Source organism: Micropterus salmoides, unplaced genomic scaffold (assembly GCF_014851395.1).
Source record: "Micropterus salmoides isolate LMB-PRFRI ecotype aquatic unplaced genomic scaffold, ASM1485139v1 Ms_hic_scaffold_19, whole genome shotgun sequence".
In the NCBI taxonomy this organism is placed as follows: domain Eukaryota; kingdom Metazoa; phylum Chordata; class Actinopteri; order Centrarchiformes; family Centrarchidae; genus Micropterus; species Micropterus salmoides.
The window spans coordinates 17,507,184-17,519,345 of NW_024041039.1; the positions used below are offsets into that span (position 1 = coordinate 17,507,184).

Genomic DNA, 12,162 nt, shown 5'->3' on the forward strand with positions numbered 1-12,162 from the left:
CCTCCCACCTACTACCTGCTTCACCACACGAACCATGACATCGCTCTACAGTCTCCATCATCCAAACCTTTTGCAGGGAAAACAGGTATGTAGTCAGTCAATGATGGAATTATATGTTGTATAGGACAGGACACTGTGCATAGAACAAGAATATATTTATTTACACATTTACCTATTCATTTAGAGTGTGTAATATCTTACCTCAATGGGATGTTATGATACTAAAAATGACAAGGAAAAACACTGGAGAAAATAAACTATACCATAGTTTATTTTCTACAGTATTGATGATACAGTTTACAGTACTATTCCAGTCACTGTCCAGTGATGCATTAGAATTGTGGTAAAGTTACTGTAAGTAAAACAACAATACAGTTACATAGGTAACTCATTCTTTAAGGTATACATTACAAATGGAGTGTTGTCCTTTTGAATTCTATGTCTAGGATTGGAAACTTCTCAGTGAACAACAAGAACAGGAGATCTGTAATGCCATCACCTTGAGACAGATTCGCACTGCAATCCTACAAGACAATGCCATATTCCAAAATGTCAACTCTATAAGCATCTCCACAATAGACCGGATATTGAAGAATCAGATGACAATGAAGCAAACTTACAGGGTACTATTTAAGAGGAACTCTGAGAGTGAAAGAGCTGTGGTACCAGTATGTACATGTAAGTCAGTTACTGGTTGTCCATTATAACCTTTTTATAATTAAGCAGTGGTTCCCTAACTTTTTTCACTTCAGTACCCACTTTACCTGATCTGTGTATCGAGGTATGAAAGTATTTGATTTATCGGACTTCAACATTTTGCCTAAAAACTGCAGCTTACTGTATGATACAATTATCATTGTAATCCTTATTTTGAAGAATATAACATACAATAAGAAAAGGGTGTCAAAGAGCTGCAATTAGTGCCTCCCATGTAAATCTAATACTGTGGGTTTTACTGTAACATTTCAGTAAGTCTAGTCATTGATGATTTCCCCCTCCCCTTTCTGTCAAATACCCCTTGTAGCAGGGGTACATGTACCCCAGGTTTGGAACCACTGGAGTAGTGGCCAGTAGTATATTGAACTTGTGGAGAACATAGAACACTCAAATGTAATTGTCTGTAACTGTAGTGTATGACTGATTTGATTTTTTTTTTTTTTTTTTTTATGCTGTTGTAGAGAAGAATGGCATTTTAAGGAAATGAGACCCATCACATCCTCGTGTTTGTGGATGAAGCTGGCTTCAACCTGGCCAAGGGCCAAAGACGTGGCCGTAATATTATTGGCCACAGTGGATGTCCCAGGGCAGCGAGGGGGCAATATAACTGTGTGCTGCCATATCTGAGAATGGTGTGGCCACTCACATCCCCAGTCTTGGCCCATACAATACATAGAAGCTCCTCATCTTCTTGGACCGCCTTCATTTGGATTTGATCCCTGAAAATGAAGAGAGGTCTCGTAGGGCCTCACCTACCACAATATGTCATTGTATGGGACAATGTGAATTTCCACTGTGGCCCGCTCATCAGGTTCACTACTCATCCAAGGATGGTCATGGTGTTCCTACCACCTTACACTCCTTTCCTCAATCCTATTGAGGAGTATTTCTCTGCTTGGAGGTAGTGTATGAGAATTGGGCTCAAGATCAGAGGTCCCTGCTCCGTGCAATGGACGCTGCGTGTGAGGATATTGCAGGAGATCAGTGTAGGGGATGGTTACGACATGCACGCCGTTTCTTCCCTCATTGCATCGCAAGGGAGAATATACGCTGTGATGTGGACGAGAATCTGTGGCCAAACAGCAGCGTGTGGATGGCCAGGAGGGTGAGAACTGTGACCAGTGAAGAACTGTTAGTTGTGAAACTCCAGCTTTATTTACAGCACTGTAGGCTGCATATAATTCATTGTGTTTTTTTTTGAGTGTTTATATTACAGTATATTATGCTGTATACACTTTCTTTTTACTCTGATGTATGGAAGTTACTTTGTGTGTGAATAAAGTACCCTAAAGTCCTATTTCTTTCAGTTTTATACACAATTGTATTCTGTTTAGCTAGATGACAAACTGTACAGTAACAATTGTCAATGAAGGACTGGGCTAAGACTGAAAGGTGGACGTGAGGTATATTTCAGTGGTCCCCTGCCATAGTGACAAAACATCTAAAGATTTTGACTTGCAGTGCTTGCACAATGCCAAAGGGAGGAAGCATTTTGGGGGCACTGACACATGAGTGAACTGTTTTGGGAGAGGTATGAGCTTTTGCAGGTGAACCATGGTGTTGTGCCGACCCATCCACGTTATTCTGGCAAAAGCACCAAGAGTGTTGCGAACATCCAGTCTGTTTCAAAAAATGGGCCAAAGCAATTGAGAAGGATCTTTGCCATTTTCTTGGCACTGACTCTCTGTATGGGAAAGGAATTTAGTTTTGAAGCATAAGTGAACAATTTTGGGAGAGAGAGATGAGCTTTCGCAAGTGAGCTATAGCGTTGTGCTGAACTGTAAGACTGTGTTTTGCCAAATGATCTTAAAGGTTTGCGAATGTAATTTCGGTTTCAAGAAATGAGCCAAACCAATGGAGGGGAAAAACTGTAAAAGTTAAATGGAAGAAAAAGGTGCACAAGCAGCAGGGGTGACCATAGCCTGGAGAGGATTGTCAGGAAAAGGCCATTCAAATGTGTGAGGGAGCTTCACAAGGAGTGGACTGAGGCTGGAGTGACTGCATCAAGAGCTACCACACACAGACGGGTCCTGGACATGAGCTTCAAATGTTGTATTCCTCTTGTCAAGCCGCTCCTGACCAACAAACGTCAGAAGCGTCTTACCTGGGCTAAAGAAAAAAAGAACTGGTCTGTTTCTCAGTGGTCCAAAGTCCTCTTTTCTGATGAGAGCAAATTTTGCATCTCATTTGGAAACCAAGGTCCCAGAGTCTGGGGGAAGAATGGAGAGGCACAAAATCCAAGATGCTTGAAGTCCAGTGTGAAGTTTCCACAGTCTGTGTTGGTTTGGGGAGCCATGTCATCTGCTGGTGTTGGTCCACTGTGCTTTAAGTCCAGAGTCAGCGCAGCCGTCTACCACGACATTTTAGAGCACTTTATGCTTCCTTCAGCAGACGAGCTTTATGGGGATGCTGACTTCATTTTCCAGCAGGACTTGGCACCTGCCCACACTGCCAAAAGTACCAAAACCTGGTTCAGTGACCATGGGATTACTGTGCTTGATTGGCTCAGCAAACTCGCCTGACCTGAGATTCTCTATGGGACATTGCCAAGAGAAAGATGAAAGACATGAGACTGAACAATGCAGAAGAGCTGAAGGCCGCTATTGAAGCATCCCGATCTTCCATAACACCTCAGCAGTGCCACAGGCTGATAGCATCCATGCCACGCCGCATTGAGGCAGTAATTCATGCAAAAAGGGCCCAAACCAAGTACTGAGTACATATGCATGATTATACTTTTCAGAGGGCTGACATTTCTGTATTTAAAATCCTTTTTTATTATTGATTTCATGTAATATTCTAATTTTCTGAGATTTTGAATTTGGGGTTTTCATAAGCTATAAGCCATAATCATCGAAATGATATCAAATAAAGACTTGAAATATCTCACTTTGCATGTAATGAGTCTATAGAATTTATATTTATATATTTATTTATTTCAGTAATTCTACTTAAAAGGTGAACTTATAAGTAGAATTACTGAAATAAATGGTTTTGGTGAGTTTCACCAGTATGTGTTCTCTGCATAATCTAATGTTCAGTGCTGTAAAGTGTTTACTTTGAGTAGTGTCATGCACTACACTTACATGACAGTTCTGTGTATGTGTATTCATAGTGCATACTGTACAATATGTTGTCCAAAATGCATTATGTTACACAGGAAAAGTTGTTATAGTTTTTCTCACTCACTCTTCTGTAATAAAGCATGTACTGGAGCAGGAGGCCAGGGAACCGCTGCACACATTCATATACCCTAATGAGGCAGGTTTCAATCTGGCAAAAGGTAGAAGATGTGGAAGGAATCGCATTGGACAGAGAGCAACCATTGAACAACCATGTGTGCAGCCATCTCAGAAAACAGCATCCTCATCCATATCCCCCATCTTGGTCCATACAACCCACAACATCTGCTGACTTTTTAGACACTCTTTACAGGGACATCTAACTGGAGACCATCTGAACAAGCATGTTGTTGTTTGGGATAACGTGCGTTTTCACCACTCAGATGTCGTCAGACAGTGGTTTGCAGCACATGATAGGATGCTAGTAGAATACAGTATCTCTCTCCCTACTCACCATTCCTAAATCCAATAGAGGAGTTTTTCTCTGACAGTTCTCTTCCTGGAAGTGGAAGGTATATGACGGGCATCCACATACCCAAATGGCCCTGCTAGCGGCCATGGATGCAGCATGTGATGACATCACAGCAGAGTCCTGCAGAGGGGGCACTCGAGGAGATACTTTCCTTGCTGCATTGCAAGGGATGATATTCGCTGTGAGGTAGATGAAATTATATGGCCAGACAGAGAGGAACATCTGGATGTGCATGAATGATTTACAGTACTATGTTGTATGTTCAGTTCCAATATGTACTGCAATATTGTTTACAGTTGTGCACAGCTCTACCCAAAGGGAGTTTATGTTTGGTGTATTTTGTCTTTTGCACAATGCTGTGAACAAATTAGAATTGCAAAGAGCATATGCAGTAAAAATATGAAACATACATCTTCAGTGTCTTGCACTCAGTTACCTCACTGAATACAATAATGTGTAACTTTACTGTAGTTTTCAAATGGCTGTGCAAATAGTATATAGTGCTGTCTTGAGCATTTTCAGGTAGTGTCACCAAGATCTGACTTTTTTGCATTTACAGAGTAAACATGATGAAAACATGACAAAGCCATTTGACTATCTTGTTCATAAACAATGGTGTCAGGACTTTCACTGACATGAATACTTGCTTTTGAGGAATGAGCTATCCATTTTGAGCAAGTGACACACTTTTGCAGGTTATCAAATAGGTTTTGCAGTTTGTACTAATTGTTTTCAGAACTGCATTAACTGTTGTGCAAATGTAAATAGTGATGTGAGAAATGCACCAAAGCAACTGAGAAAAACTGTAAAGTATCAACATGAAAAATGTCTGTCAGTGTTTAAATTTTTTGTATTTATAGGACTATTATGACTGACTAATACAACTGACATTTACCTAAGTACTGTACTGAGTACAGTAGGCCTATTAGGTAAATGTACTTAGTTACTTTGAATCAGTACATGGACTTTATGGCACACTGCAGTAACACTGTAATGTAGGTTCATCCCAGACAAAAGCTGTTCGAAGAATTTGCCTTTTTTCAGCCATCACAAGGTAAAGACGAGAGCAAATAATCTGTCAGCAGCTGGATTCATGCCTGCTTGATGGGACTTCATCTCGCCTTCATGTATTCGGGCATACTTACGTTCACTCTCGTCCATGCACAACCACACTTGTGTTCACACTTGGAGGAATGCTTCCTGAACAGATTTGCTGTCAAACCTGAAATGTGTCTTCAAGAGGAAGCAGGACACAAAATCAGAATCTGAAGTGTTTCTAAAAACTGTATTGAGTTTGAAAACAACAGGCTGACGTTCACAGAAATTTTGATTTTGGCTGCATGTTAGTTTGTCTTTAAGATGTTACTTGAATGGTTGTTATTATGCAATATATAGCTTCATGTTGCTTTTATATCATTTTAATTATCTTTTCTTATTTCTTGTGTTTTGGATGATTTAAACAGGAGTGGTGTCATTTTAGATAGCTAAACATGAATCTTGAAGTCTTTTATTTTGTAATTATTAGAAGTCAAATCTTTCTATAGATAGTATTAATGGACAACTTTTATTTTTACCCATGGGAATAAGAAATGGTTGAACTCCAGTAAGGAAAGATCTTACACATAAAACTTTTTCTTCATCAGAGTTCACAGTAATCAAAAGATATGAAGGAGAAGTTTCACTCAGGTATCAGTTATCAATTCAATTTATCACAACACACACACACACACACACACACGCACGCACACCAACACAGTCTCAGATTTGATTTCTATGTGGCTATACAGTCATCAGGATCTTAGATGGCATGTATAAACCTGCATGAGTTTCTGTTGTCTTAAAGCCAACCGTTGCTGCTTGGTGATCACTGCGTTCTTCATATTGTGAAGGAACGGCTGCAGTGAAACCCATTTGTCATCTCCACCTGTTTAACCTGTAACATACAGACAAGCAGCGACACCGTGGTGCAACATTGAGCAGACCCTGCCTTATCCTGCACATGCACAACTGAACAGGAAGGCTTAAGGAAACCTTAGAGACATTCAGAAGAGCAACTGCTTTCATACTGCAGTCAGGTTTATTTTGGGTAAGTGAGTCGAGGAGGATCCCTACGTAGGTGAAAAGTAAAATGTGAAGTATCAGAAAAAGAGGTTGGAGGCAAGTGACAAGACATTAAAAGGCCCCAACAGAAAGTAGAAGAAAACAGAGGAGTTTCACTTGAACCAGGGCCAAACCTCCTGAGGTGATTAAGAAACAGGGAAGAGTCTGCTCCCTAACACATTACGTTTATTTTTTTTTAAATAAAGTTCATTAGTGAGGGACAATAATGGAAAACAGTGGGAAAGTTCCTCATCAGCACCGAATGTTTCTATTTAAACTGGGCTCCAAATAAGTACACTAATGAAGATTTCCATATTTCTCCAACAACATTTTATTCCCTGGCAGCATGGAGAGATTCTTGTTGGGACATTTAGAGCTTCTTGATGAGAAATAAAACAGTCATACTTCAGACTTTTAGAGATTAGTTAGTGGGGTGGAGTTTATGCAAATAGTCCTTATAAATCTAGCAGAATATACAACTGAACAGCTAATTAAATAGATAATGTGAAAAATCCAATTACTAAAACATTGGGGTCGGGGTGGGGGCTGTCCTATATTTATATTTGTAAAATTTGTATTTTGTCATTGGAAATATTATTAATTCTAAAACATATAATAACATATTAATCTCCTACCAAATTTCCCTTGATAAAAATCAGGTTTTCGAAATCTTAACAGTCAATAGCTGATAAACAGTTTGATTGCATCAGTGAGTCTAACATTGACTTTCTTCTTATTTCTTATATCTGACTCAAAATCACGTGTATGCAAAACTGCGGTTAAAATAACTCCTTTACATGGATTCTTTTGTTAACTTTCCACAGACCAGTCAAACCAGCAACACCTCTGTCCTTGGTCCATCCCAGGGTGGAGCAGAGAAATCACTGCGGTTGACAAGTTGGGTTAGGCTAACCGTCATCTTTGTTTTTTTGTTGTTAATGTAGATCAGGGTTTCACTCAGTGTGCTGAGATTTGTTCAGATAAACACATGCACAGATACACAACTGCATGTTCTTACAAATACTCTTAAGCATTTGTGACATGTTTTATTTCATTTTTAATAGTCTTGCTTTTATTCACCTGTACCTTTTGAATGATCATTACTGACCAGTTACCAGTTACTCACTCACCAGACATGACTTCTCATTTTGATGACATTTTAAGGAGGATGTTAAATAGCTGGGCAATAAATACACGGTGAAGTCAGAAGCAGGAGAACTTGTTCTGTCCCTGAGAGGCTGGATGTATATGCAAGGCCACAGCTGCCATCGAGGACACTGAGGTCATATCTTCATATTCTCAGGGATGTGGGAGATTTAGACACGTTACTATGTGTACATATCAAATTGTAGAGGAAATGTTTAGTGGAAACACACCAGGATCATGATCACTAAATACATCAATATATATTTTGAAAGCCTCCTGCTCATGTACACTCTTGAACAAAATCTTAAGACCGGGGGAAACATTGCAAGTACTCGCATTTCACGCTGGTGGATCATAACCGGGTTGTAAGTACTGCTTACAGTCACACTGTCATGATCTCCTGATGGCAAAGGCAAAAAGCTTTCTCTCGTTGAACGTGGCAGGATTGTTGAGCTGCACAAGCAAGGCCTCTCGCAACTCGCCATCGCTGCCAAGGTTGGACGCAGTAAGACAGTCATTTTACATTTCTTAAAAGATCCTGAGAGTTATGGGACAAAAAAGTCAAGTGGTAGACCCAAAAAGATTTCACCTGCACTGAGCCGCAGGATCCGATGGGTTGTCCGTGAAGACACAGGTCGATCCTCGACCCAAATTAATTAATAAAATAAAATGCACATTGCATGATGTAGTAAAATAAAAAAATAAATAGCCAGGGCTTTTATTTGATTTAATCACTGAACTCATCCTGCCTATATTTCTGACAGGCGCCTATATGGGACAGGCCCTTAATTCCTTTGCACAAAACACTCGCTCAGCAAAGATGGGAACGACGCTACTGTCAAATGGTTGTCTGGTAATAATGTGGCTCGGATAACATATCATTGATTAAAAAAACATCTATAAAAACCAGACCAGGCTTCAAATTGGGACCTCCCATTATTTGTCAAAACATGTAGCCACACCAAGCCAGTAAAAGGGACAGGCGTCCAATTAAAACAAGGCATTTAATTTCACTTTTAGTCACTTTTTAACACAATATGTCTGTAAATGATCAAATTGTTGTTTAAATTATAATAGTGCCACAGCCCGTTTGGCTTAAACAAGAATACAGTGTATTACAACGGTCAAAACAAGAGGAGAGAAATATAGAGTTGTTCTAGCCGTTGGAAAGATAAGAAGAGGTGTGTAGTTTTGCATTGTTTCTTCTTTGGACATAACAAGACTGAGACTTTAACGCATTTAATGCACAGTGAAGGAACAGAGGTCTGTTTATTAACTGTTCAATAAAGAGAAGACAAGGTTGAAAGACAGCACGCTCAGAGAGAGTACTGACGCAGCCTAAACAATACATTGTGTTTTTATGACGCACACCTCTGAGCCAAGTGACACTTCAGAGTCATCTGATTTTCAAAGCGGAGCCTCACCAGGATCACTCCCTCTCTGCATTCACGGAAACGTCAACAGCACCACGTGTGTCGGTGCAGCAGTGCAGGCTAAAGACCAGGAGAGGGCGGTGTATGATAACCTTTATGTGAAACCAACACAGTAATCAAACCTACTCCTCTTACTGCTCTGTGTTCGGAGAAACAGAGTATACTTTTGATCTTTCTTTCTTTTCCAAACATTTTGTTCCAACATGCCTTCTGTGCTGTTCTGCCTTCAGGCAAGAAACTGTGCTTCACACACACACACACACACACACACACACACACACACACACACACACGTATACCTGCACTTCTACATACACACAACTTTACACAACTAAAGAGGGGCTTTATAAGCTCTCAGTCTTTTCTGACCCCTCTATTTGTATGCAAATGTCTTCCTGTAGGACAGTGTATTGAAGCTCTTGTCAATGGAAATTAGTGGCAGGCTGTAATTGACGCTGCAGATAAAAGCCCATGTTTGATATGAGGCCTCTTAGCTTGGAGGCCTCTTATGAGGATAATACACTGCTTTTTCACTCTCTCTCACACACACATGCACGCAGGGCTTCACTGTGTCCGACTCTTTGTCTCCTTCCTTTCTGCTCTCCTGTCTCGCCCTCATGAATATTTCACAGTTTTCATTCCCCTGTTGCTCTCGCTAACACCCCTTCCTCTTTCATCTTCTTGTCTCCCACTTTCCTCATACTTTTATCTCAATGAGTGTGAGAAGTGGGTTTGTTATCGATCTGTTTGTTTCTATATACTATATATGAAAACCCACACACACAGACCAATACCTACTGTTCGATTCCCACCACCCACTGGAGCACAAGCTAGGGGTCATGAGAACACTGCACCACAGAGCGGAAAACATACCAACAAGCGCCCAAGCCAGAGAGAAGGAACAGAACCACCTGACGGGGGCACTTACAGCCTCTGGATACCCTAAATGGACCTTTGTGAAGACAGCCACAAGATCCAAGAAGAACAAAACTACAGGGGAGGAGGAAAAGAAGGTCAAACGCAACAACATTGTGATTCCATACGTGTCTGGAGTATCAGAGAAACTCAGGAGGATTTACATAACAGGAACATAACATCCCTGTGTTTTTTAAACCCAAGAACACACTAAGACAGATGCTGGTACACCCCAAAGACCGCACACCCAAACACAAGAAAAGCAATCTAGTGTATGCGGTCCAATGCAGTGAGGAATGCACAGACCTGTATATTGGGGAGACTAAAACAACCACTACACAAACGCATGGCTCAACACAGAAGGGCCAACTCCTCAGGTCAAGACTCTACTTACATCTGAAGGACAGAGGACACTCGTTTGAGGACCACCAGGTGCACATTTTAGACAGAGAAGATGGATGGTTTGAAAGAGGTGTCAAGGAAGCCATCTACACCAGGGTTGAGAAGCCGTCATTGAACAGGGGAGGGGGTCTACGCCACCACTTATCCCCCACTTACAATGCTGTCCTTTCATCACTTCCCAGGAAACTCAACAAACGTAACCTATTGACCTCAGGTGAAGATACCAACAATGGTCGTTCAGTCTTGGCCACAGGTAGTCTTAACGGCTGTAACGACTGTCGTCACAGCAACAAGGAACACTAACGAACCAGCGGTATCGATGACCCGGGCCAACGAGCCCACTGAGCTTAAATAGCTGAGTTTCCCTGCCAGTCAGTCAGAACTGAAGAAGTCCTTTGGATGAGGGACGAAATGTCTTCCAGTATCTTCAACCATGTCCAGTTGCCCTTGATTTTAACCTTCGTTGGATAACTATGACCTGCATGACTGAGAATCTTCATAGACATCTTTCTATATACTGTTTATTTGAGAAAGGAAAATTTACATTGATCTACGTTCAAACAAATGTAAATGTACCCGAGTTAGCCACAAAGCTAGTTTTCATCAGCAGTCCCTTTGCTTGATGTTTTTAGGCATCCTTACTAATTCAATACAATATATAGTAGTTAAAAACATACTACATTGTGGTAAAAAGCATATACAATACGGTTTATCAGCATGATCAGATAAAATCCAATAGCAGATGATACAGGTAAACAACATCAATGTTGGCATTGTTGGTTTTCAATAAGCCACAGTAAGTGTGTGTGTGTGTGTCCCTGTCAAAGCGAAGAAATAAGGATTTATTATCATGGATTACAACAGTAGGGCGAAGGAGAAGCACTTGCAGGGTAACAAGCTGCCTAAACACCCAGGGGTGCCCACTCAATTCATAATCCATGAACTGGTGCATGCTTTTCCCTTTTTGTCTGCAACCTGAAACCACACTCCTCGCTGTATGTTTCCGGACAGATCAATGTGAAAAACAGTAGACAAAAAGGGATTGGGGGTGGGGGGGATGGACAGATACTCCGCACAGGAGAGGAAACAGGAAACAGGAAAAGCAAGACAGGAAGTGCAGCAACAACATCAATCTGTACCTCCTCCTCACCACTCACTCACACACACACACAGATGTTCCCATGCACATCCCCTCCCTCCCAATCCTCCGCACTCGCAGATCGTTGGCATGCCGCTGGTAACCATGGAAATCAAGGCGTGGAGAAAAAAAGGGGGGGACCCTTCATCTAGAGGAAAAGACGCTGCATTCATCACCATGACAAGAGCAGTGCTGGGTGCTGATATGGTCGACTTTGCTGCACACACAAGAAGTTGAGTCCAAGAATAACATCTCGTCTTGTTTCTTTTGTTCTGATAGTGCACGTGGATGTATTACAAACACAACCACAGAGTTTCAAGACAAAAAAAAGGCTTAAATAGGATGAGAACATGTTGAAAGGATTCACGTAACATGCACACATAGGCCTACTATATACAGTAGGCCACATAGTTGCACTCTTACATGTAAATGTATACACATACAGTATATAGTAGATACACATGCTCAAAGCATGAGGGCTGCAAATTAGCTTCATCTGGACATTTTTTTATAGGCCTACATTACATTTGTCCTTCCAAAGTAACAATGTGTATCTGTATTGTCTCTGTTTAAACAATTAAACAAAACCAATAAACAGAATAACTTCTCATGATAATAACAAATAACCTAATAATAATAATAATAATATTAGTAATAGTAATAGTAATAATAATATCTTACTTACTCCTACTGTCTTATTGGTCTTTTTCTCCCTGT

The 12,162-nt window shown here is 40.7% G+C and overlaps 1 long non-coding RNA gene across 1 annotated transcript; it reads left to right on the plus strand.

Moving 5' to 3' along the window:
- Positions 1-6: 6 nt before the first annotated feature.
- LOC119909839 lies at positions 7-1,440 on the plus strand. The gene is made up of 3 exons (XR_005445549.1): positions 7-85; positions 447-678; positions 1,179-1,440. It is a non-coding gene; the product is annotated as an uncharacterized LOC119909839 (long non-coding RNA).
- The last annotated feature ends 10,722 nt before the right edge of the window (positions 1,441-12,162 follow it).